The sequence below is a fragment of the Rhinatrema bivittatum genome, chromosome 3, assembly GCF_901001135.1.
Source record: "Rhinatrema bivittatum chromosome 3, aRhiBiv1.1, whole genome shotgun sequence".
Taxonomy (NCBI): domain Eukaryota; kingdom Metazoa; phylum Chordata; class Amphibia; order Gymnophiona; family Rhinatrematidae; genus Rhinatrema; species Rhinatrema bivittatum.
In genome coordinates this window covers 569,140,146-569,162,950 of record NC_042617.1, presented here as the reverse complement: position 1 = coordinate 569,162,950, position 22,805 = coordinate 569,140,146, and the positions used below count along the sequence as shown (strand labels likewise).

Below are 22,805 nucleotides of genomic sequence, written 5' to 3'. Positions count from 1 at the left end.
ACAGAGGGAACGAAAAGTAAAAATTAAATGGCTAATGGAGAGAAAGGAGTATGAAAGATGGTGCAGGGTGGGATGGGAGGGTGCTAGTGAGGGGGGCGGTGAAAAATGGGAAGGTTCAAAAGGGTTCCCTCCCCCTCCCCTACTTCAACCTCTGGAAAGAACCAAAGGAAAGATATTTAAAAAAAAATAGGCTAGGTAATACAGCAGTGGGCACAGACCTAGGCTAATTTATTTGGCCTCTAATCTGCAAAATATAATGAAAAATTATGCACAGAAGTAAATCTCTGAGGGACAAAGACAACTATGTCTTGAGTTCCCCTGAATATCTTTTTCTGCAGCATGAGAAGAAACGTCACAGACCAATCTCTCTCAATATATAGACATTTAGGTGGTTCAGGAATTGTGCTGAATTAAAGCCCATGTGTTCCTCAATTCTGAAGTAACTGTTCCTGACATCAAGGGTAGTTACCATATTCAATGACAATGTAAATCCTTTCTCCACACTGGTTTTGTAATCAGCCTAACTTAAACAGCAATTTAGGTGTGGAAGGTCAATTTCCTCAGATTTTCCATGGTACGTCAGCATGGGGCAAATCCGTGTCTTATCCTGAATGCATAACATTTGAGTAATTCCCCAGCATCCATAACGAATCTCAGCAGTTTAGGCATAATTTCAAAGAACAATGTACTAACACAAAATATCTGTAAGCGGAAATAAAGGAAAACGTTAACCAGCTGACATGAACATCCCAATGCAATATGGAGAGTCATGCAACAATACCCCTGCAAAAAACGGACTTAAAGGGACACCTCCATTTGATAACCAAGGTACCATTAGCAGCAAAAAACGAAAGCAGCAATACCAGATCAGGAATACTAGAGGCCACATCACCAAAATGATACAGAGACAGCCCAGAGAAAGGGCTGCCAAAATGAAGCACAGCCTGTATCATAAGCCCAATAACATGAGACTCAAGGACTTAAATGTGTAGAGACGTGAGATATTCAAATACCTCAAAGATATAAAAAATGCATACAAGGCAAGCACTTTTCTGTGAAACAAGGGGACTACTTTATGAGGCTGAAAACAAGTAGATTCCAGAGTAGCATTACAAAATATTTTTTCACTTGGGGGGGGCCATTATAATAAAACCCATGCAAAAAAAAAAAAAAAACCGAGTAAAGCTTTAGCACCATTTTTCCTTACCACATGTGTTAAAACAAACAAACATGCAGCCCTGCACAAAGCAGTAAATTAATAGTATGCAAATAGATCCAGAGTAAAACATTTGCGGTAAATCGAAAAAGCGTGCTAAAGCAGGCGTTAAAGCTGAAATGCAGAAAACCAAGGTAAGAACAGCGCTAACACTGAAAAATGCTGCAGTGTTCTCTATTGGTTGATAAAAGTAGCCTAGGCCGACCTGTGCTGTGATTGGTGGTGCATAGATGTCCAGTTTTCTTGGACATTCCTCCTTTCAGGGAAATAAAAGCTTCTTCTAGGGCCATTCTGTCCGTGCTGGATGGTGTTAGGCAAGTTCTGGACTAAGCACTGGAGGTTTTCTTGGTGTGTGTGATTGGTGCTTTTTGTGCTGTTTAATTTTACTTTGCCGTTTCCCCACCCTTTTTGTGTTTTGTTTGTATTCTTGAGTGAATCTTTAGAGCAGATCTGATTGTTAGTCTGTGATTGTCTGTCTTTGGAATTGTCCATTTCTGTGTTTAGGTTCCTGAGAGAGTGACGTATTCGTGGCTGTGCAGGGACTGAAGCATAACAGATTGGGTGTGAGTGAGGTAGTACCAGGCAGGTTAGTGGTGACAGAGGATAGGAGGAGTGTGGTGTGTGGGTCAGTATAGTGTAGCCAGGGAGGGGAGGAGAAGGGGGTAGACAGGGAATAAGCACTGGTCAGGGTGAGAGAGTGAGAGTTGGCGGAGATAGGCGCAGGTGGAGGGTGCAGTTAGAGGGAGAAAGATGCCCCATTTCTGCACCTGTTTTCCCCACCACTAACACTAGTTTCCTCTCCTCATGCTCTTGTCGGGCATGTCATGGGCGGATGCATTGTTGGTGCACATTACGGCTGTTTTGCTGAAACAGTGGATCATCTCCAGCTCTTCATCTGCTTTGCCAGGCTGTCAGCGTGCACCTCGAAATGTTTCTCAAGTCTATGGACTTACTGATCAGATTTATGGACCTTAAATAGCAAACTGTTTATGCAACTTTGCACTAAATGCAAACACTTAAAAGTTTACTTGTGTTGTGGTTTTTTTATCTGGTTGGAAATGTGTCACGGGCCTGTTATCTTTGAGACTATCATTTACAGGCCAGCCTGGAAACCTCAGGTCCAAAAATGACAGGACTGCCATAAAAGGGAGTCACAGGCCCAGCATCCTCGGGCCAAAGTGTAGGGAGATATCCCATGTTTTACCACTGAAAGCACCAAATATGAATCATAATAGCCAAGAAATATGCAGATCAGTGTACTGACAGTGAAAGAGAAGAGACCTTGCCCAGATGAGAACTTTACAGGGAAGGATACTTTATCAAGATCTGCCTGTTTGTATGCTCTTGTGTAAATAAAAAAGAAGACAGATACACAATGTGCAGCTAAGTCAAAGACCGGCCAAGACATGACCAGAAGTCAGATGTACCTTCACTCTTGGAAGAAGGGGGGGGGGGGGGGGGTGATATGAGACGGAGAAAAACACCGACTCTGGCATACAGCTTGTCATACAGATGTGGAGGGAGAAAAGACTTGCAATGTGACAAGGAACCCCCCCAAAAAAATGGGGAGGAGGAAAAAACCTGCACTGCAACAAAAACCCTCCACCCACCACATGATTATGCATAGCTACTTATGTAACATGCTCCTAAAAAGATCCACTGATTGGCTGTTAAGCACACAAATCTTCTGCCATTTCTTTTAGGGACACCTGGGCTGTTCTTTCCAAGATTCAACAATTCGCTGCTTAGCACAACTGGTTTAGCACTTTTTTTTTTTTTTTTTTTAACTATTTTCTGGCAAAGACCAATGTTTTGTTAAAAATGAATTGATACCTAAGTGTTATCTTGAAAGTTAGGAAAAACATTCACACAAATGCTGAGGAGTGAAAGACAAAAGTCTATGCAAGAAAAACAAACAATTGAGCAGTTTCTTTATAGCTTACTGTGTCATACATAATCAAAGAAATCTACAATTGGGAAATGTAAAGTCATCCCAGCTGTAAGGACCCGCACAGTTATTATTCATAAACATACAGTAAAGTCAAATGTCCAGTGTTTGATGTTTGCACATGACAGAAGCGAACCCAAAAGTGCTTGATCTGCTTGCAGACTGCTGCACATCTTTTAAAAGGAAAAAACAGCTTTTCATTAAAAGCTGCTTCCTCCACATTTTCATGTCTAGCTATTCTCAGTTGGGTCCTTCACAGAATCAGAAACCAGCTAGGAAAAAGGGCACTGGGAACAGAGACTAAAATACAGGAAAAAGAGCTTTTTCAGTAAAAAAAAAAAAAAAATTTAAAAAAGGGTATAAAATGGCCAAAACATTTCAACATATTCAACTTCTGGATGGTTGGGTTAAAACTGCTGCATTAAAGTCCAATATTTAAAGACTACGTTTACTACAACACAAATGAAAAGGGACTGATTTATCACGATTTTCTCCTTCCATGCCCCATAGGAATAATCCTTGATAAAGCACACTCAGTGCATTTTGCACAATCTTTTGCAGTTCCCGTCATACCTCTTTTGCTCTCGCTCTCTCTTTGTGGAAGATGGATACCATTAGCACTCAGCAGCTACATGCAAGCAATACAGTTATACACTTCTAGCAGTGAAGGATTTTGTAGGCTGGATTAAGTCAGCTCCAGCAGCATGGGACCTGTATTGCTTTGATTAATTGTGGGAATGCTATTCTGTGTGTCTGGCCATTACCTCCACCCTTTCCTGCGAGGAACAATCATGCCAAAGGAGGATTATCTCAATCCAGTGCTCCACTTTACATCATTGTAAGTGAATTTTTGATTGCCTTAAAATGTTGCTAGTGCTGTTGCTTTCAGTACTAATGTAAATAGGGTTAAAAAAAATTAATTGTTTACCTAGCCCTGGAGCTATAGATGGATCCTGAAGTTGTACTAGGGAGTGAAGTTCTGAAAATTAGCTTTGAGTTTTGTTACAATAATAAAAGAAATAGTGGTTTGATTTCCTGCCTGGGAGGAGTTCCTGTGCTTTGGATCTGGAGAGCAGGGGAAGTGTGAATTGATCCTGGGAAGTTTACAGTGTCTGGCTCAAGATTTTTGTTGTTGTCCTGAAAGCCCCGAGGCATGGTCACAGTTTTGGGTTGGGTTTTTTGTTTGTTTTTTTTAAGAGAGAGAACCAAGTGATCAGATAATTTAACTAATGCTGATACTCAAGAGTTTCTTTTTCTCAGGACCGCAGCTGCTGTGAAGCTCTGGAAGGCATCATCAGCGTAGGGGAGCTCTGGTGTGCTCTGGGGGTGCAGTTTGGGCTGCTGACACCATCAGGTCCCGGGGTCAGCCTGATCATAGGACGACATTTTAAAGCGTAACAAGACCTAAAGTAAACATTTTAAACCCTGGCGATTTAGGTGGGTGGAGGAGGTCAAAGAAGCTTCCGGTACATTTTGGTAGCCCTGGGTGAATCTTGGCGAGATCAATCTCTTTTAAAAATCGAAATCGCTGTGATTTGCAGGTTGTGGTCATGAAAAGCAGCTCTGGTAACTTGACTACAGAAAGAACTTAAGCTTACAATTCACTTAGAAAAGAGTTATGTATCCCATTTGGCTCAGAACAGCTAGATATTTTTTTCAAACAAGTCAAATTGTAGTTGTGTACATCTGAAGAAGTGCTTAAGCTGACAATTAACTCCTATTTTTTTTGAGAGTAAAACTTATTGTTCTCTTCATATGGAAATAAATGTTGTGGGAGTGTTTTCGAATAAATTTTCACAGGATTTTAAAGAGTGGGGATTTCTCAAGGAGTGTTTTCTGTGATTTGTGGTGATTTTGGTGGGTTTTGAGATCTTTTTAGAATGGGATTTGGTTTCAGTTCTTTTGAATTTCTTCACATTCATATTGAAATTTTTTCAATGCAGCTGTTAAACAAATTCCGTTTCTCTCGAGGGAAATTCAAAAAAATAAATAAATAAATAAATACAGCTAGGGGAATGTTGTCATAGCAACATCATGATTTCTGCATATTTGCAATGAGCTGGCAAGTGAGCAGGTTATTGTAGGAATACATAAAACAGTCACATCACAGTGAATTTTATGGATGAATCTCATTTATAGGTAAATATTTGGGTTTAAAAAAAAAAGTCTTAATCCCCTAAAAGTAACCACCAATAGGCTTTTCTGTAGATTCTTGGTAATTAGCGTTATAAACTAGCTAACATTTATCTAGCTATTTAGTTAAATTTATGTATTTTAAGTTTATTTTAGTTATATTTTATTTTTACTTTATTTTAACATGTTGTAAACCGTTTTGATAAAAATTTTATTTTAAAAAGCGGTATATAAATACTTTTAAAATAAATAAAATAGATGGGGTGGAACTATTTTCACATGATGTCATCAAAGTAAGAATACTCTCTGTGAAAATACAAAAAGCAGTGTCAGTTGCTTACTGTCATTGAGAGAGATAGAGATCTGCAGTCGGACACGCTGTGATTCTGGTGGCTATAGTTATGCCTAACTACTGTGAAACACCCTGATTTATTAGGAATTCCTTAGTGAATGCTTGTGTGTGAGCGTGAGAGTCAAATTCAGTAAATAATCCTGAAAAATGTAAGAAGAAGTGATAGGTGGCAGTTTTTAAAAATAACTGAAGTGCTGGTTCATGGATTTCTGCCAGCCTAGTTAGTGCTGTGACAGAGAGAATTGATTTGTTCAACCTTCATAAGGGAATAAAGGTGATCACTATAGAAAACAACCTTCTTGGGTCTTTTAATTTTAAAAAAAGGATTATTCCTTTTTGAGAAATTTCCTTCAAAATTAACATCCACTTATTTGAAAAGGATAAATATATGAACGTGTTCTGTAAATAAAGAACACAGAAAAATAAGCTCTGAATGGTTTGTTAAATAAATTTATTTATTTATTAAACATTTTTATATACCGACCTTCATGAAAGAAATTCATATCAGATCGGTTTACATATAACAAGGGGTAAAAAACATAATCAACCATTTAACAAGAGGCGAAAGTTACATATAACAAGGAGGTTTTAACATGGAGGGCTAAGATAGCCGGAGAAATAGGAAGTATAACTGAATAAATTAGATAATGCAATAATATAAAGAAGGGAGGCATAAGTATAATGCCTAAACTTGGAGAGGTGTTTAGTTAGGAATCAGTGTCTGGTCTGGTGAAGAAATTGCTGGATAAGTAAGTTATGAGAAGGCTTGGAGGAAGAGCCATGTCTTGAGTTTTTTTCGGAAGGTTAGAGGGCATGGTTCTAGTCTGAGGTCTGTGGGCATCTTGTTCCAGATGGCTGGGCCGGCTGTAGAAAAAGCTCGTTCTTTGGTGGATGATAGGCGAGTGGATTTCGTTGGGGGGGTTTGCAGGGTGCCTTTATATGCTTCTCTGATGGGTCTGGCAGATGAGTATAATTTGAGAGGAATCTGGAGGTCTAGTTGTTGCTGATTATAGATGGTTTTGTGAATTATGGTGAGGGCCTTGTGTAATATTCTATATTTTATTGGCAGCCAGTGAAGGTTCCATAGTATGGGAGTGATGTGTGCTCCTCTGTTGGTATTGGTCAGGATTCTAGTCGCAGCGTTTTGAAGCATCTGTAATGGTTTGATAGATGAGATGGGGAGCCCGAGGAGGAGAGAGTTACAGTAATCTGTTTTGGAGAAGAGCGTGGTTTGGAGAACAGTCCTGAAATCCTGGAAGTGGAGGAGGGGTCTGAGCCTTTTCATGACTTGTAAATCCCACGCTTGTGAGGGAACATCTTCTGAAGCACTACTATAGTGTTTGATCTGAATACAGTGTTAGTGCTGACAACACTGAAAGTTTAAGTGAACTTAATGAGCTACTGGGTTGTTTAACCGGGGCTGTTCCTAGTCAAACAGCTCGACTCAGAATTGTTCCTATCACTTCTGTATATAAACAAGCACTAAGGCTCACAAATACGTCATAATGAGGTTGGCTCCTTTGCCTCCCTCCCACACCCTCATCTGTATATAGTTCACTATCATTGTTCACCTCCTCTTTATTTCCTATCCCCAGTTAATGTAACTTTATGCTTCATCAAATTTTGTCTCTTGTTATTTGGATATGGTTAACTGCTTAGTTTGATGTAAACCGAGTTGATTTGATTTGTATCAAGAAAGTCGGTATATAAAAGCCTTAAATAAATAAATAAATGTTTCTCATTACTAATTAAAATAATGAGAATTGAGAAACAAGAGTAAAAGTAAGAAGCATAAACTTGTGTGCCTGTTTGCATGTTATGTGATAAAGCCCACAGAAGTTCCTTTCATTTCTCATACACACTTTTCATTCTCACAAAAGATATTGGGAAAGGATTTCTCTGAAGAGTATCCTTTTCTTCTTATAAGGGTAAGACTGATCTCACGCATCCCATTCTCATGTGCTAAGTTCCAGTCACACTCTCATTTCATTTACTCTAAAAGATTCATCTCTCTCTCTTTAGTCAGGGAAAACTGATTTATCATTTATTTTCTTCTAGTGAGTATTAAAGAACAATTAAAGGTACTTACTTAGTCTGCAGAAGATAATCGTGAGAAGGGAGTCAGTTTCTTTTATTGAGTTTGTAAAGATAGGATGGTAGGAGCTATTACAGACTACAGGTTCAACCGTGGTGATCGTCTCAGTCCACGTTATCAAGCCCCAAAATCAAGCTTGGAACTAAAGCTTCTCATCATCCCTTGGGTAAAGGCAAAGCTCCGATAGCTAACAGCGAATATGAGCTCCTCCTCGAAGCAGCTGCATGGAGGGAGTCGGAGAAGTGCTAAACTGAATGCACAATTGCTAGCAGAGACTCTTATTTAAAAGACATTAGAGAAAACACATACCATACACAAAGAAAGGGACACACACACTTAAAAGAAATACCTGAGAATTCATTGTTTTGGGTTATATTGGTAGAGGGTCCATATTCTTGGAAGACTATCAGGAACTAGATTTAAGTATGTGTTAGAGAAAATACAGGGCTAGATTTTCAAAGATTTACACGCGTAACCGCTCCTGTGCACGTCGAGCCTATTTTGCATAGGCCCGGCGACGCGCACAATCCCCGCGGCGCGCATATGTCCCGGGGCTTTGTGAAAGGGCGGGGCGGGAGCGAGGCATCCGGCACAGCGGCCGTGCCAGGGGATTGCGTGCTGGCACTCGGCCGGCAGGCACAACTTATTAAAAAAAAGGTTGGGGGGGGGGGGGGGTTAGATAGGGCTGGGGGGCGGGTTAGGTAGGGGAAGGGAGGGTGGAAGGAAATTATGAATCAGAGGAAGCTTGCCGGCCGGAGTGTGGAAAATACTTCTGCTCCAAAGGAGCAGTAAGTAGGAAAATAAAAAAAAATTTGGGTAGATAGGTAGGGATCAGGGATCAGGGTGGAGAGGGGAAAGGGAAGGAAGGTTAGACGAGGATAGGGAAGTTCCCTCCCAGTCCGCTCCTTAATTGGAACAGACTGGGAGGGACCTGGGGGAGGCCTGGTTGCGTTGCTGTGCATATTAATGGAAAATTCAGCCCTCCAGCGCATGCCACCCACACATGTACGTGTGGATTTTAAAATCTGCACGCATGTACACACGGCCATCAGATTTTACAATGTACGCGTGCCGGCGAGCATGTTATAAAATTGGCGCATCCATGTGTGCGTGCCAGAAACCGCGTGCTGTTTTGAAAATCGACCCCTTACTTTATATCACATACAAAAACATCCACCTACTGGCTCCCATCGACCTACAAATCCCTCTCCAACTACATAATTCATCAAGACCAACAAGAGATGCATACAAAGGATCACTACAGGTACCACCGCCCAAATTTACCAGACACATCACACTAAGAGATCGGGCATTCTCTACAGCCATTCCACCGTTATGGAACTCCATCCCCTCAAACCTCAGACTGGAAACATGCATCTCAACCTTCAAAAAAAGACTAAAGAAATGGATATTCACACAAGCATTCCCGGACTCAAACTGATCTATCTCATCCACGCCCATCCTTACCTTCACATACACCATGATTAACCATCTCCACTATCGTTCACATGTTTGAATTAATAACCTGTCTTTTCTCTTCTTTCTCTGCCAAGTTCTAATCACCCTGTTATATGTAACTGCCTTTTTCCGCACCATTGTTTTAGTTTATGTTTACGATGCACCCTTGTTTTATGTGAACCAGCATGATGGGACTGCGTTCTCGAATGCCGGTATATAAAAACCTGAAATAAATAAATAAATATCACTTATTTTGAGGAATGTCTTTTGTTGTACTGTAGGTTTGCTTTTCTGATCCTGGGGGGGGGGGGGGGGGGGTGCTGTAATGTCAGAATGGGCTCTAAGAGATCCTCAGTACAAAAGAAACTTGACCATGAGCATCAGAGATCTCAGGTGACAAGCACAACTGAAGTGAGGACGATTCTTCTGGCACAGTGTCATCAGCCCATGGGACACATCTACCAACTCCAGATTTCCAAACAAAGTGTTCATTGTCAAGGCCTCAACAGTGACCCCTGCATCAATAGTTTCCAACTTTTCAAAATCAGAAGAATAAGGTCTCATATTTTCGTCCTAGCCTTGAGTCAAGCATCACGTTTATCCGATACGACCTTTTCTGTGAAACCATGTTGTCTGGTGTCCTGTAAGCTACCTGCTTCAAGGTATTTTCGGGAAGCACTACTAAAGGAAGAGACAGTATTTTTGCCCACTAATGAAGATATACTAAGTTTTAAATTGTGTGCTTCCTCCTTGTTCTCAATTTTGTAGAGTGGAACTATATCCATTCTCCTCCCCAGTCCTTAAGGACAAGGGGAACAAAATTCGGAGGATGAGGTCAATATGTTCTTGAGCTTCTTTCTATATCCTGGGACATACACCATCAGGTCCCATTTTCTTATCCATTCTCATTTAAGTACTTCAAGAACCTCCTCTTTAAACGGGTTTGTAATAATTTCATATTTATTAATACCATTTCCTGCCTTTGGTCAGTTATTTTCCCCTTCTTCTGTAAATGCTGAGCAAAACAACCTATATAAGATTTCTGCCATTTCCTCCTCTTCCTTAGCCCCCAACTTTCTTCTTTTATCTTATCTCTATTACCCCTTTGGGTTTTCCTCTCTCCCTTATATCTTTACAAATGTTATCTCCTTTTATTGATTGGAAATGTTTCTCCACTCTTTGGACCTTTACTATCTAACTGCCCTGGTTACCACTCTTTGTTTTTCCTCAAACTTCTGCCTTATGCCAAGCTCTTTGCTCTTACCATCTTTGCCACCTCCTTACAGAACCATATTGATCTCTTTCTCCCTTCTTAAACTGCCTTCCACGGTGTTCCCTTCTCAATCTTCCCTTTTATTGCTGATCAAAGTTCCTTCACACCCTTGAGCTCTAGTATCCCTGATAGTACTGAGATGATTCTACTACTCACCTTGAAATTAGCCTTCCTGAAGTCCAGGCCCCACTCTTATTTTGGCTCAGCGTTTTAATGTAATCCATCCTATTGACCCCCCACAGAATACCCTTAATGAATATACACAAGATAAATTTGCATATACTAGGTTACCCCCATTGACACATTTATCTCTTACATATTGTGACAGTTACTATATTCCATTTGAGAAGATAATGGTGAGATTACTTACCTGATAATCTCATTTTCCTTAGTGTAGACAGATGGACTCAGAACAAGTGGGTATAGTGTGCTCGTGCTAGCAGTTGGAGACGGATCTGACGTCAGCACGGGTACATATACCCCCACAGGAAGTGAAGCTCTTCAGTAATCTTCCTTGCAAAAGCTGTTACGGATATATGTGTACTGACGATCAAGAAAAATAGTGAAAACAGGATTCCCCTGACCGATTGATAGTAGCTGGAGACCGCCAGCATTCCCAACCGGAAGGCGTCGACACCTGGCAGCGTGGACGCACTCATGTAAGAAGTGATAAGGCTTACCTTGAATCGGTGAAACCAATGTAGACAGGCAGCTGGGTGGGATGCTGAGTACATCTGTCTACACTAAGGAAAACGAGATTATCAGGTAAGTAATCTCACCATTTCCTGTCGTGTAGCCAGATGGACTCAGAACAAGTGGGATGTACAAAAGCTTTACTCCCGGACTGGGCGGGAGGCTGCCTGAGGACCATGTAAGACCCCCCTCGCAAATGCTGTGTCCTCCCTGGCCTGGACGACCAGACGGTAGAACCTGGAGAAGGTATGGAGGGAGGACTACGTCGTCGCTTTACATATTTCTGCAGGTGACAGCATCCTAGATTCTGCCCAAGATGCTGCTTGGGCTCTGGTAGAATGGGCCTTGACTTGTAGAAGCGGTGACTTCCCGGCCTCTACGTAGGTCGCTCTGATAACTTCTTTAATCTAGCGGGCGATGGTGGGCCGAGAGGCCGCTTCTCCTTGTTTCTTCCCGCTGTGCAGGACGAACAGATGGTCAGTCTTTCGTACTGTTTCTGTCATTTCCAGATATCTGGGCAGCAATCTGCCAATGTTGAGATGGCGTAGCAAACGCCCTTCTTCTGATTTCTTCAGACCTGCCGTAGTTGGCAAGGATATGGTCTGGTTGAGGTGAAATTGTGAGACTACCTTAGGCAAGAAGGATGGAACTGTGCGAAGATGGATAGCCTCAGGAGTGATTCTGAGAAAAGGATCACGGCAAGACAGTGCTTGTAGCTCCGAGATGCGGCGTGCTGAACACACTGCCAGCAAGAACACCATCTTCAAAGTGAGAGAACGGAGAGACAGGCCCCGAAGGGGTCTGAAGGTGGATCCCGCGAGGTACGTGACATTGGGGCTTGACCAATCCCAACATTGAGGCTGGTATGAGTTTTATTTTAAAAGTCTGGCCATAATTTAGATCTGTGTTAACAGAGAGACATTGCTGAGATTAATTCCAGAAATCTACCATGAAGCCGAGACGTAACAGAGGATACTGCTGAGCCTTATTCCAGAAGCTTGGCAGTGTCTCCTCCTGGCTGACAAAGGAGGGATGGCTTTTGTGGCTGACTCCAGCGATCTCCAAGACCTGACTGAACATATCAAAGAATAGGGCAAACAGGGTACAACCCCCGTAGTTCATGGGACTGGGACCTTTTGGGGATATACCCTTAGCCTGGTGATGGAAGGAGGAAAATATTGTTTGGTATTGCAATGATTGGCTATTATAACTGTTTTCTTTTTCGACTTATTACTAGATATTAGGTGTGCACATTCCCTGTGTCAGAATCCTGGGGCCCAGACCTCCGTGTTGGTAGCAATCCTCCCAATGACCAAGGTTTATACCACACCCATAGGGCAGTAGAGAAATGTATCAGACTATGACAAGGCCCATAAATACATGTACCCAGCCAGTTGAGGAAGCCATTTATAAGAGCCCCATGAAGGGAAAGGCATTGCAACCATGACAGACTGAACTGCCCAAAATGGACAGTTGTGCAACACATGACACTGAACCTTAAGTGCATAAACAATTTTGCTCTTTCTCCGTCCACCATTACAGAGCTTAACAGAGTGGACTTTGTGAAAGCTTGTAAGATCTTGCCCCAAGGTACACTGTAATTGTTGAGGAGCTGCACGGGTAACCAAGGGTATCTAAGTGTATTTAAGCACAGGAATTGCCAGTCGAAAAAGTATAAAAAGGAAGAAATTGTTGAAAGAATCAGGGGTCAGCAGAACCTTGGACATAGTAATACTTTTTGCCCTGGCAATCTCTCATTGCACTATAAAACTAAGTAGGTCATAGCTACCACTATAAATTCCTTATGGCTGCGACACGTATCTTAGTCAGAGATGCAGTTAAGAAATATAACTGTCCTTTTTGGTGACATTTGTGTCTCAGAGAAAATACAGCTTCAGCTGACAGGAAATATAATTTTGATAGGCCGCTAATGCGAGATGAAAATGTATCAGATAAGGCCATGATTCTTGCTGTGGTTAGCTAAATTTCTCTCTGTTTCCTGCCACCTGGGTAGGCTGATGTGTCTTCATATAGATGGAACATGTTATTTCTGTAACAAGCATGTAGCAGGTGTCAGATATGGGTTTTTAGCTTCTTAGCTAAGTAGTTCTAACAAAGAGTCCTATAGTCAAGTACCCTTTCCACATCTGTGTCCCCCTCCTAGTTTGTGGCCTAGAGATCTTGTTCACACTTCAGGCTCTCACCTAGCTTGTGGTTTAGTGACCTTTAGCATCTATCTATCTGTGGTTGGCTAATCACTATCATGCTTCTCAAACCCTCTAAAGATCCAACAACGTGTCACTATAGTCAGATTGCCACTTGTGTCCATCCCTTGTATGTACAAGTAAATTGCTAGCCAATAAGGTCTAAGCCTTACCAAAGCAACTGAGTGTGTTCCTTGTCTCACAATTGGGCACTTCCCCCGGTTGCCCTTGCAAGGAAACCAGAGACAACAACTAGCTGATCTGCAGCAGAAAGGCTCCAATCCACATCAAATAGATTGAAGTTGTTTATGTAAGAGGACCTCCCCTTTACACATCATCCTGGTGATGCCTCTTGTGTCTGAATCCACCTCTTCTCCCTTGCTGGAAGTCTGTACAGTTCTTTCAAATGTACAGAAATTGACATTTATCCAGGACAGCTCCACACTGCTCTTCCTTTATGTCGATGGTTACTAGTGGGTCCCTAACATAAGAACTCCTCCGCACCCTCTCTCTCCATTCTGTCTCTTCTGAAGAGATTATAGCCCAGGATGGTCAGATCCCAATCTGTTTCTATTACATCAAGACTCAGTTATTGCAGCTACAGTTATGTTTGCTTCTGCCATGGTGACCTCCAGGTCTGTGCTTTTGTTAAGATATTTGCGCACATGACTACCTCCAAAACGCTCTACACCCCTTCTCTCATTTTGCTCTTTCCTTGTTTTCATTTTCAACACATCCCCCATGTGATCCAAGTCAACCTGTTTTTTTGGGTTCCTCTCTTTCATTTTCTGCATCTCTCAGCTCCGGCAGAAATTCAGCAGCAGTTCAGACACCCTCAGAGGAGCATTAGATCACATTCAGCTGCTTTTGCGCCAGTATTCAGTATAATCTCTTAACATAAGAGCTGGCCACACTAGCAATTGCCTACAGTCAACACTCCCCCCTCTCCCACTAAAGCACCAGATACTGCTTCCTTTGGTTCTCCTTGCACTCCCTCCACATCCAGCCATCATTGCAGCTATTCCTCTATTCCTTCTCTCACTACTCCTCAGAATAATTCACCATCTCCTTAACCACCTCATATCACTGCTCATCTGGTTTCCTCATCTCATCCCATTACCACTCCTCAGGTTGACTACCAGCATCAACTGATGTTGCCTATGCTCCCTAAAACAGACACAATACCTATATAGCCTTCCTTAGTTACTTCTACTTTTCCCCATGAGATGGCACCTGTTGTCACCCTCACACAAACTCTGGACCCTAGCAGAAGGTTGGAGCCAACACCAAAGGTCTGTCTCCTGTACTCTCTTCCTGCAAGTGGGTTTCCCAATGGAGCCAGAGTGTGCATGTATGCATGGACACATCACTCTTTCCCAGCAAAAGTTTTAACAGAAAAAAAAATCCCACAAAGAAATTAATATAATTCACAGGAAAAACAGGAGATGATGTAATCAGGGTTAGTCCATTTAATCACATAGAAACAAGGGTCGGAAAACAGATTATAGGTAGGCAATACCTTTTTATTGGACTAATGTTAAAACATCTGTGGCTAGCTTTTGAGAACTAGGCTTCCTTCATCAGATCCGTGAAGAAACATCTCAGCTACACTCGGTGTAAATAGTGAAGCGTCAGCTAGGCCATGGTTTGTCCATGTATGCCATAACTGCTCAGTAAAGGGAAATGATGGCAAAGGGAGTTTGAGAGAAGACTATGATAATAAAACTTTACAGTTCAAATGGCCTATATGTGATTTAACTGTAATTTAAAAAATGTATATGCTGCCTTTCCCACAGACCGAGGAGGAATACATCATGTAAAATTCATACAATACACAGTTAAAATATAGTACCCACCGTAAACATTATTTTGGGACACAATTTTGCTTCTCTGATGGGGAACTGAACCTGGGCTGTGGCAGTAAGAGCACCAAATCCTAACCACTAGACCACCAGTGGATGAGAAGGCCAACATCTTTATTAAATCCTTTCATGTTCGTTTCAAAGTGTTTGATAATCCTAATAGCGAATGGTTTGCGTTCTTGTGTGCTCCTGAAATTCCCTTTCATTACTTGGATTGTGAGGTAATCAAGGAGGTGGTCTTCCTTTGAGAAATGTTCACCTGAGGTGCGAGATGATTCTTCTCTGTAACGTGTTAAGTCTACATCTGGGCAGATTCTTGTCCTTAAGTTTTGACTGGTTTCGCCCATATAGCATCCTTCACATTTTTTTGGATTAGTTATGTTAACCTCCTTCATAGACAAGGTTGAACGGGAACCCTTTAATTCTGAAAGCACTTCCCACTGGGTAGCTATGAGGTTCTGTGATTTATGGGTTGGCATAGTTTGCATCTTGGTAATGGAATTTACAGAGTTTTCTGCCATTTTTTTTTAAATTTGGCTTTTCAGCTGTCTGTGGTGATAAAGCATTAACTGAATCAGAATATAAGAAAGCCAACGTGAAAAATCCTCCAATGTTGGCTTGAAAGCAATTTAAACATAGTAGGGACTGAAAAGTCCGCATTCTGAAAGCACTGAAATGTGACCGCACAGCAAATGTAAGAGTTCTTAATTAGCTGGATTACATATAAACAGACAAAATACTACATATGCCAAATGGTTCAGACATAATTAGAATAGGGAACAGCTTTAAATTTATGAGGTGCTGTTCTAGCTTTTGTTCCAACAGACAGATGGTTTCTATTTATAGGAAAAATACATTTAGGAAAATAGTTAGCTCATCTACTAGAAAATGAAATCCCTATAAAATTAGAGATCACCACGTAGCTATGAAACATGCTGGCCTGGTTGCTCCCTCTGAATGGGAAAGGTAACTAGAGAGAGGATGGTGACGGCAATTAAAGTTTTAAAGTTCATTTTTCATTAGCAGAACACTGGTTTATGAAGTGGCTTATCTAACAAAATACAGCAACTTTGAAAGCCACCGAGAAGCAGAGACTGTGCAATTTAAACACACAAGAGGAGGAGCTCTAACAGTTGGAGGATCCTAGAACTTCGCACGGCCAACACAAGCCAGAATTCCCTAGCTTTAAATCCTCCCTCTACCACGGATATCTGCTGTGAAACTGGGAAAATCATTCTGCCTCTGTGTGTCTCAAATTATCTAATTATATAAATAATTACACAAGTACATAAGCTTTGCATCTTACCGGTGATCAAGTACATTCTCTATCAATGATTCTTATGTATTGCAACATCAAGACAAAGGCTGGTAACAACTAGCCAGTTGATGTCAGTCCAAAGTTAAGGACATAAGATCATAACATGGGCACACTGATGGCATCATCACTAAAAGAAAGAATAGTTGGTTTGTTATGAAGTCAACAGATTACAGAATCCACAACTGCATTTTACCAGGTAGAGATCATATCAGAAAAATCTGATTAGTTTATTTGACTCGGTGACCACAGAGTCAGAACAGGGGAGAGTAATGGATGCGGTGCACTTATATTTTAATAAAGCTTTTAACACTATCCTACACTAGAGATGTGCATTCGTTTTTGCCAAATTGGAAAATTTCAACAAAATTGTCCAATTCGGCATGTTTCAGGGAGCCCGAAAAAGATCGGGATTTTCCCGTTTTTTCCGCAAAAATTCATTTTTCTGATTAGTGCGCACTAACGGGAGTCAGTGCGTGCTAACGCCTCGTTAGTGCACGCTAACTCCTGTTAGCGTGCACGAACAAAAATTAACAAAAAGTAACGGTTTTGGTTAGCGCGCACTAACTAAAAATCGATTTTTCGCAAAAAAAAAAAAAAAAAAAAAGACCCGAGCCGAAAAAAAAATGACATTTTCCATGGCGGCCGAAAAACAAAGAACGACACAAACACAAAAAATGATGCACATCTCTATCCTACACAGGAAGCTCACAAATCAACCAAGCAACCTAGGGATGGGTGCCTAGATGGTAAACTGACTTAGAAACTGTTCAAATAAATAGACAGAGGATCAGTTCTGCATTTGATTCCATTCACTTTGTTCATAGTTTATATTTAGGGACCCATCCTGTCACAAACGGTATTATCTGCAAAAAGACAAACCTGGCATTTTAGCTCCTTTGCAAGGGACCTTTATTTTCAGTTATTTTATTTTATCCATGAATTTTTCAGTGCTCATTACATCAGTGGGAAAAAAAAAGGGACCAGTCATTTTCCCAGGTAAATATCATGTTTGTTCTTGTTGCAATACACACTGATAAATTCTGGGGAAAAATAAAATAAAAACGGAAAATGAAGGTCCCTTGCAAAGCAGCTAAAATGCAAGGTTTGTTTTTTTGCAGATAATACTGTTTGCGACAGGATGGGTGCTGTAGATGGACAAGAAAAATGAGGAGTCTTCTAGGTAGGCTTAAGGAATGGTAAAGAGTTTGGCAGCTACGTTTTAATGCAAAAAAAGTGGTTCAGAAAAATCCTGCGAGGAGGGTAAAGTGCATGCACCAACTAGGACAGATATCTTGTGCTGGTCATATGTGATGATCTCAAGGATGCAAAAAAAGTAAAAAGCAAATGGTAACAGCCAAAGAAATGCTAGGGTGCACCAGGAGAAAAACTAGAAGCAACAATGCCTCTATATAAAACACTGGCAAGACCACATCTTGAGTTTCCCCCATAGATTGACCACATCTTGAGTTTCCCCCATAGATATGAGGCAAGTTCCCTAAGGAACTTGCCTCATATCTATGGGGGAAACCCCCCTAATCCTCTCTACATGGAGCTTCTGGGAATCCTCAGTCAGAACAAACAGCAAAAACTGTTCAGCTTCTCCTGTGCCAAGAGGCAGAGATTATAGCACAAGTGCTGCCTTACATTAGGAGTAACATTAAAAAATATTTTTCACAGCCAGGCTGGTGGCTTGCATGGAAGAGCCTCCCAGGAAGGCAGCAGAAGCAAAACCAGTAAGGCAATTCAAGAGCATGGGATAGGCACAGAGGATCCTTATCAGTGAGGAAGTGAAGGGAGAGCCAGAGATCAGCTGTTGCGCCAGGAAGTAAACGGTGCAGACTAGATGGGCCTTATGCTTCTCATCTGTCATCATATTCTCCCGTCTCTACCATTCTGCATGCCCTCTGCACAACCAAGCGATTACAGTGCATCACGTGAAGTGCCAACAAGCCCACATTCACTTTCCTGCAAGGATAACAACTTTTATAAAAGAACCACCTCTCGAACAATGCCAAGGATACTCTAAAAAGGATGCGTTCTGCGGTTTAATTCACTTCCCTCTCTGCTCTCGCATCTCAGGGAAAAGAACAAGAGGTTTTGAGGGTTTTTTTTTTTAAAAGGCAGAACCAGATTTAGCTCTCACCCTTTCTTCTGAATAGATTTGCATTTAGAACAGCATTTACCAGGCTGCACTGTCAACAGACAGCAAAGCGGGGAGTAATTTATCCCATCCCTTCCAGCACAATAGTAGCCATCTTTTCAACAGCACCAACAGCAGCTCGCAGGAGCAGCGGCAGAGGCAGCCAGGCCTGACGCTCAACTTTTACTCTCAGAGGCCGATATTCAAAAGAAAAGCTGAGCTCCGAATGTAAGGACCTAAGTTGGGTGCCCAGTTTAGGGATCTATTTACAATCAAACTTAAGTGCCTAGGTTAGCAGCTGAAAATTTACATAAATTTAGGCCTGCCATTCATTTTCCTAGATCTAGGACCCCAAATTAGGTGCCTAATTCTGAAAAACAGTGCTAAACTCCTAACTTTGTTTCCACCCCTCCCTAACTCCTAGTGGAACTAAGAGCCTAAATTTAGGGACTCAGCCCTAGTACATTTTCGAAATAGCCAACTTAGGAGCCCAGCTTCAAATGTTAGGCCCCTAAACCCTTTGAAAATTGACCCCTTAATCTTTAAGGGGTCAACTTAGTGGTAGAACCTCTCATTGACAAAAATATGCTCACTTTTAAAAAGAAAGTTATTTTATAATGAACCAAATAAGAGAGAAAACACCGCTCCCGGCCCCAGCATAAAGCAGACATGAGCAGAGGCCAAAGCCCGATATAAGATTATAGAGCTGTGAGATTTGATCATCAGGGTCTAAGCCCCCAGGAATCAGCCACCACTCCTCACCACCCCAGGCATCTCCTGCAAGTGCCACCAGACCAACCTAACATGGAACAAAGGCTTCTCCCTCTTACTGCCAGCTCTGTGCTGTTAAGTTTACATACGATAGCTGCAGTTCATTCCAGGACGCTCCTGCTGGGCAGCAGTGGTGCCAGCCCTGACAGCTTCACACAAATGTATTAAGGTTCATGGTTCAGTCCCAAAAAAATAAATAAAATTCTTGGTGCTCATTGGGAAGTTTTTAAAGGGAAGAGCATGTAAAACTATTCAGAAAACCACCATCATCTCCCGATTAACATGCACACACCCCACTCGTTCAATGTCGTTCCAGATATGGCCAACCTGCAAAGCAGACCGCCGCTAGTAAAATATAATAATAATAATAATAATAGTAATAAAATAATTGAGTACTTCAGCAATACCTCCTAGGAAGAGCTGAATTTGATTTCATTGGCAATTTATAACAGAAATTCCAAGGACTACAGATTCAAGCATCCTTAAGGCAGGTAATGTTTCTGATCTGCAGTTTCTTTAATTTCAGCATCAAGGGGAAATAAAATGACCACCACTCTTCACAGAGCTAACCACCAAATCTTAATAAGAAAACAGTTGGTCACAAAAAAAAAAAAAAAAAATACAATCGCCCTTAAAAAGAGTGATTAATGTTCCTTCCCATAACTCTCCCCGGGTCGATGCAGCTCTAGGGAGAGGGGGATTAGATTTCAAGAGCCTGTAATCTTTCTCTCTCCTCACACAATGTTCCCTGCCTGGATATCTTTAGGGACCCCCTATTCATTGATTTTTGCCAGGGGCATGAAATGACAGGAAACCCAATGTACACAGAAACAAGATTTTTTTTTTTTGTTTAAACAGAGCAGATTTTTTTTTTTTTTTTAAAGTAGTTCCACAATAGCAAAATGATTTTAAATCAGGTGCAACTTCCAGTTGGTTAACCAGGTTTCTAAGATCTGTAATGCAATAAATAAAATGCAATACTATGATAAATCTTTCTAAGTGGAAAAGAGAAATTAGTTATAAGCCAGTGATGGAGAATTCCAGTCCTCGAATACAAAAAACAAGCCAGGTTTGTTCAGGATATCTACAATGAATATGCCTGAGAAAGATTTGCATGCACTACCCTCCATGGTATTGATAGAGGAATGCAATCCTACCCTAGTACAATTCACTTATCTGGGTTGCCTAATATTGTGGACAACATCAGGAGTATCAATTGAAACGCTAGGATCATCATTAACCCGATTTTTCAGAGGGTGCAAAAGCGAACATTCTAATATCACAAAATCCCAATCAAATGCAGCAAATTTTGTGAAGCACGAAACCAAAGGAAAATGTTTGGAAAAGTGTATAGCCTGCCCTTATGCAGCCAGCAGAGGAGAAAGCCCAATGGCTGATGGGAGCCACACCAGGAAAGAAAGGTGACATTTTCTCTCTGGGGCTGAGGGTTAGAGGGCAGAGACCAGCAGCAGCTGGAGAGAGGAGAGCAGAGGTTGAATCTGGGTGAGAACTTGGCATCAGCTGCAGGAAGGAGACCGTGTGCCTCTACAAGAAGATGATCACCAAGGATTTCCCAGCCCCCCAAGAGCCACAGAGAGAATCCAAAATTTCAAAGAGCTATTTCAAGCAGAGGATAAGTTCCTTCTCTTTCTCTATTAACTGTGGGAGGCTGCACACGGAGCATAAACTCCTCCTGCGTGGACAGCAGGCCCGAACACTTCTCTCTGGGATAGGCTAGTCATAGCCCAGCCTTCAGCTGTACCTGTCCCTCAGCACGGGATAAAAAAGCCAAGGATTGGGGGGGTTGGTTTACACCTGCAGGGAGTTAAAGGTAGTCAGGCTACAGCTTCCAGTCTGGGAGCATTTACCACCCTTCTGCATTTATTTCAGCCGGGTCCCATCATTATGTGCACACCAATCTGGGGAATGTTTTTTTTTAATTATTATTTTATGAATACTTTGATGCAAAGTATCTCTTGGGTTGGGCTGTATGGTCCCCCCCCCCCCGCCTCTTGTTGTACTGTATAGCCCAAGTGCATTCTGCTGCCCAGGCAAATACAGCGCGAACTGGTTCATTTTCACTGCTTACTTAAATTGGAATCTGCCAGTTTAATACATTTTTCAATACTATAATTCCTTTTCTGTTCTTATATATTTTCTGTCCTCTTATTCCTATTTACTTACAATCCTGCCAGTAAAGGTTGTTAAGTGTTTATTCTTGGGGTGTTGACTGCCTATGGTGCATTGTGAAACAAATAAGGGATTACCCATGAAAGGGCACTAGGTGTGGTATTGGGGATGCAGTCTTACCCCCTTCAAGGCAAGTGAACACACAAGGATTTATCTTAGTATTTCTCCTGTGGTTAACTGCTCCTCCCTCAGAGGGTGGACACATTTATGATCTGTGACAGTTCAATTATATATAAGTAGTAAAATGCTGTAGGCAAAGTAATCCCAAAATGACAAAAATGGTCCAATAATCTGCAGCATGAACACCTATTGCAACTAGAACATCATGACCTCCTCATTAATCAGTTCCCTTGTATCCCACAGCAGTTTCACGTTGTCCATACACTCACAATGGACAGATACACCGTAACAGCTAAACAGTCGTCCCTTCCCATCTGACTTAAATTTTCTTCAGTTTTAAACCCTCATCATCATGGTTCCGGACTTGTGAAACGTTAGCGCTATAAGCAGCATGCAAAATGAGCCACTTTTGTAGCGCTGCGGGTCCTCATGACCTTGCCTGTTTTTTCTAATGCTACATGCAAAACTTTAACTTGCCAACTGTCATTCTAGCGATAGCAGAGAGGAAAAACCATGCCATCAAATCAGCTCACATTTGTATCTATCAGCTGGAAGGATATTATAGCTCTCTATGGTCACAAATAAATTTCATATAGAAAAAATATAACAGAAACAAAGAACATGATGGAAGATAAAGATGGTATGCCCTAGCCAGATCTCCTGCTTAGCTTCATAGTCCCTTTCTATCCCTCAAAGATTCCTAGTCTACTTGTGGAAATTAGCAAACATTCTCAACTTATGGAAAAGCACATCCATCTACTAAGGGCCTATATTTATTAAGGTTACCTACAACCTGGTTGCATGCATGTCCTATCTTGAGTTACATTTCATCAAATATCTGATGTACAGACATGGTCGGGGAATGCATTATGCCCTCTCAGAATGATGCACACCCCCCGTGGGTCCAGAATGCCAAGCCTGTAACATCAACATGACACGTGACAAATATAAAAACAAAAGTATTAAAGATTTCAGAAACCAATCTGGAACTTAGGAGTGGACTTCACCATCATGGCATTCACCATTCCACAT

The 22,805-nt window shown here is 41.5% G+C and overlaps 1 protein-coding gene across 2 annotated transcripts in view; it reads right to left on the bottom strand.

The window, feature by feature from the left end:
* The window catches only part of PLEKHG1 (pleckstrin homology and RhoGEF domain containing G1), a 390,662-nt gene that overhangs the window by 118,826 nt on the left and 249,031 nt on the right, over positions 1–22,805 (bottom strand). The window lies entirely within an intron of this gene.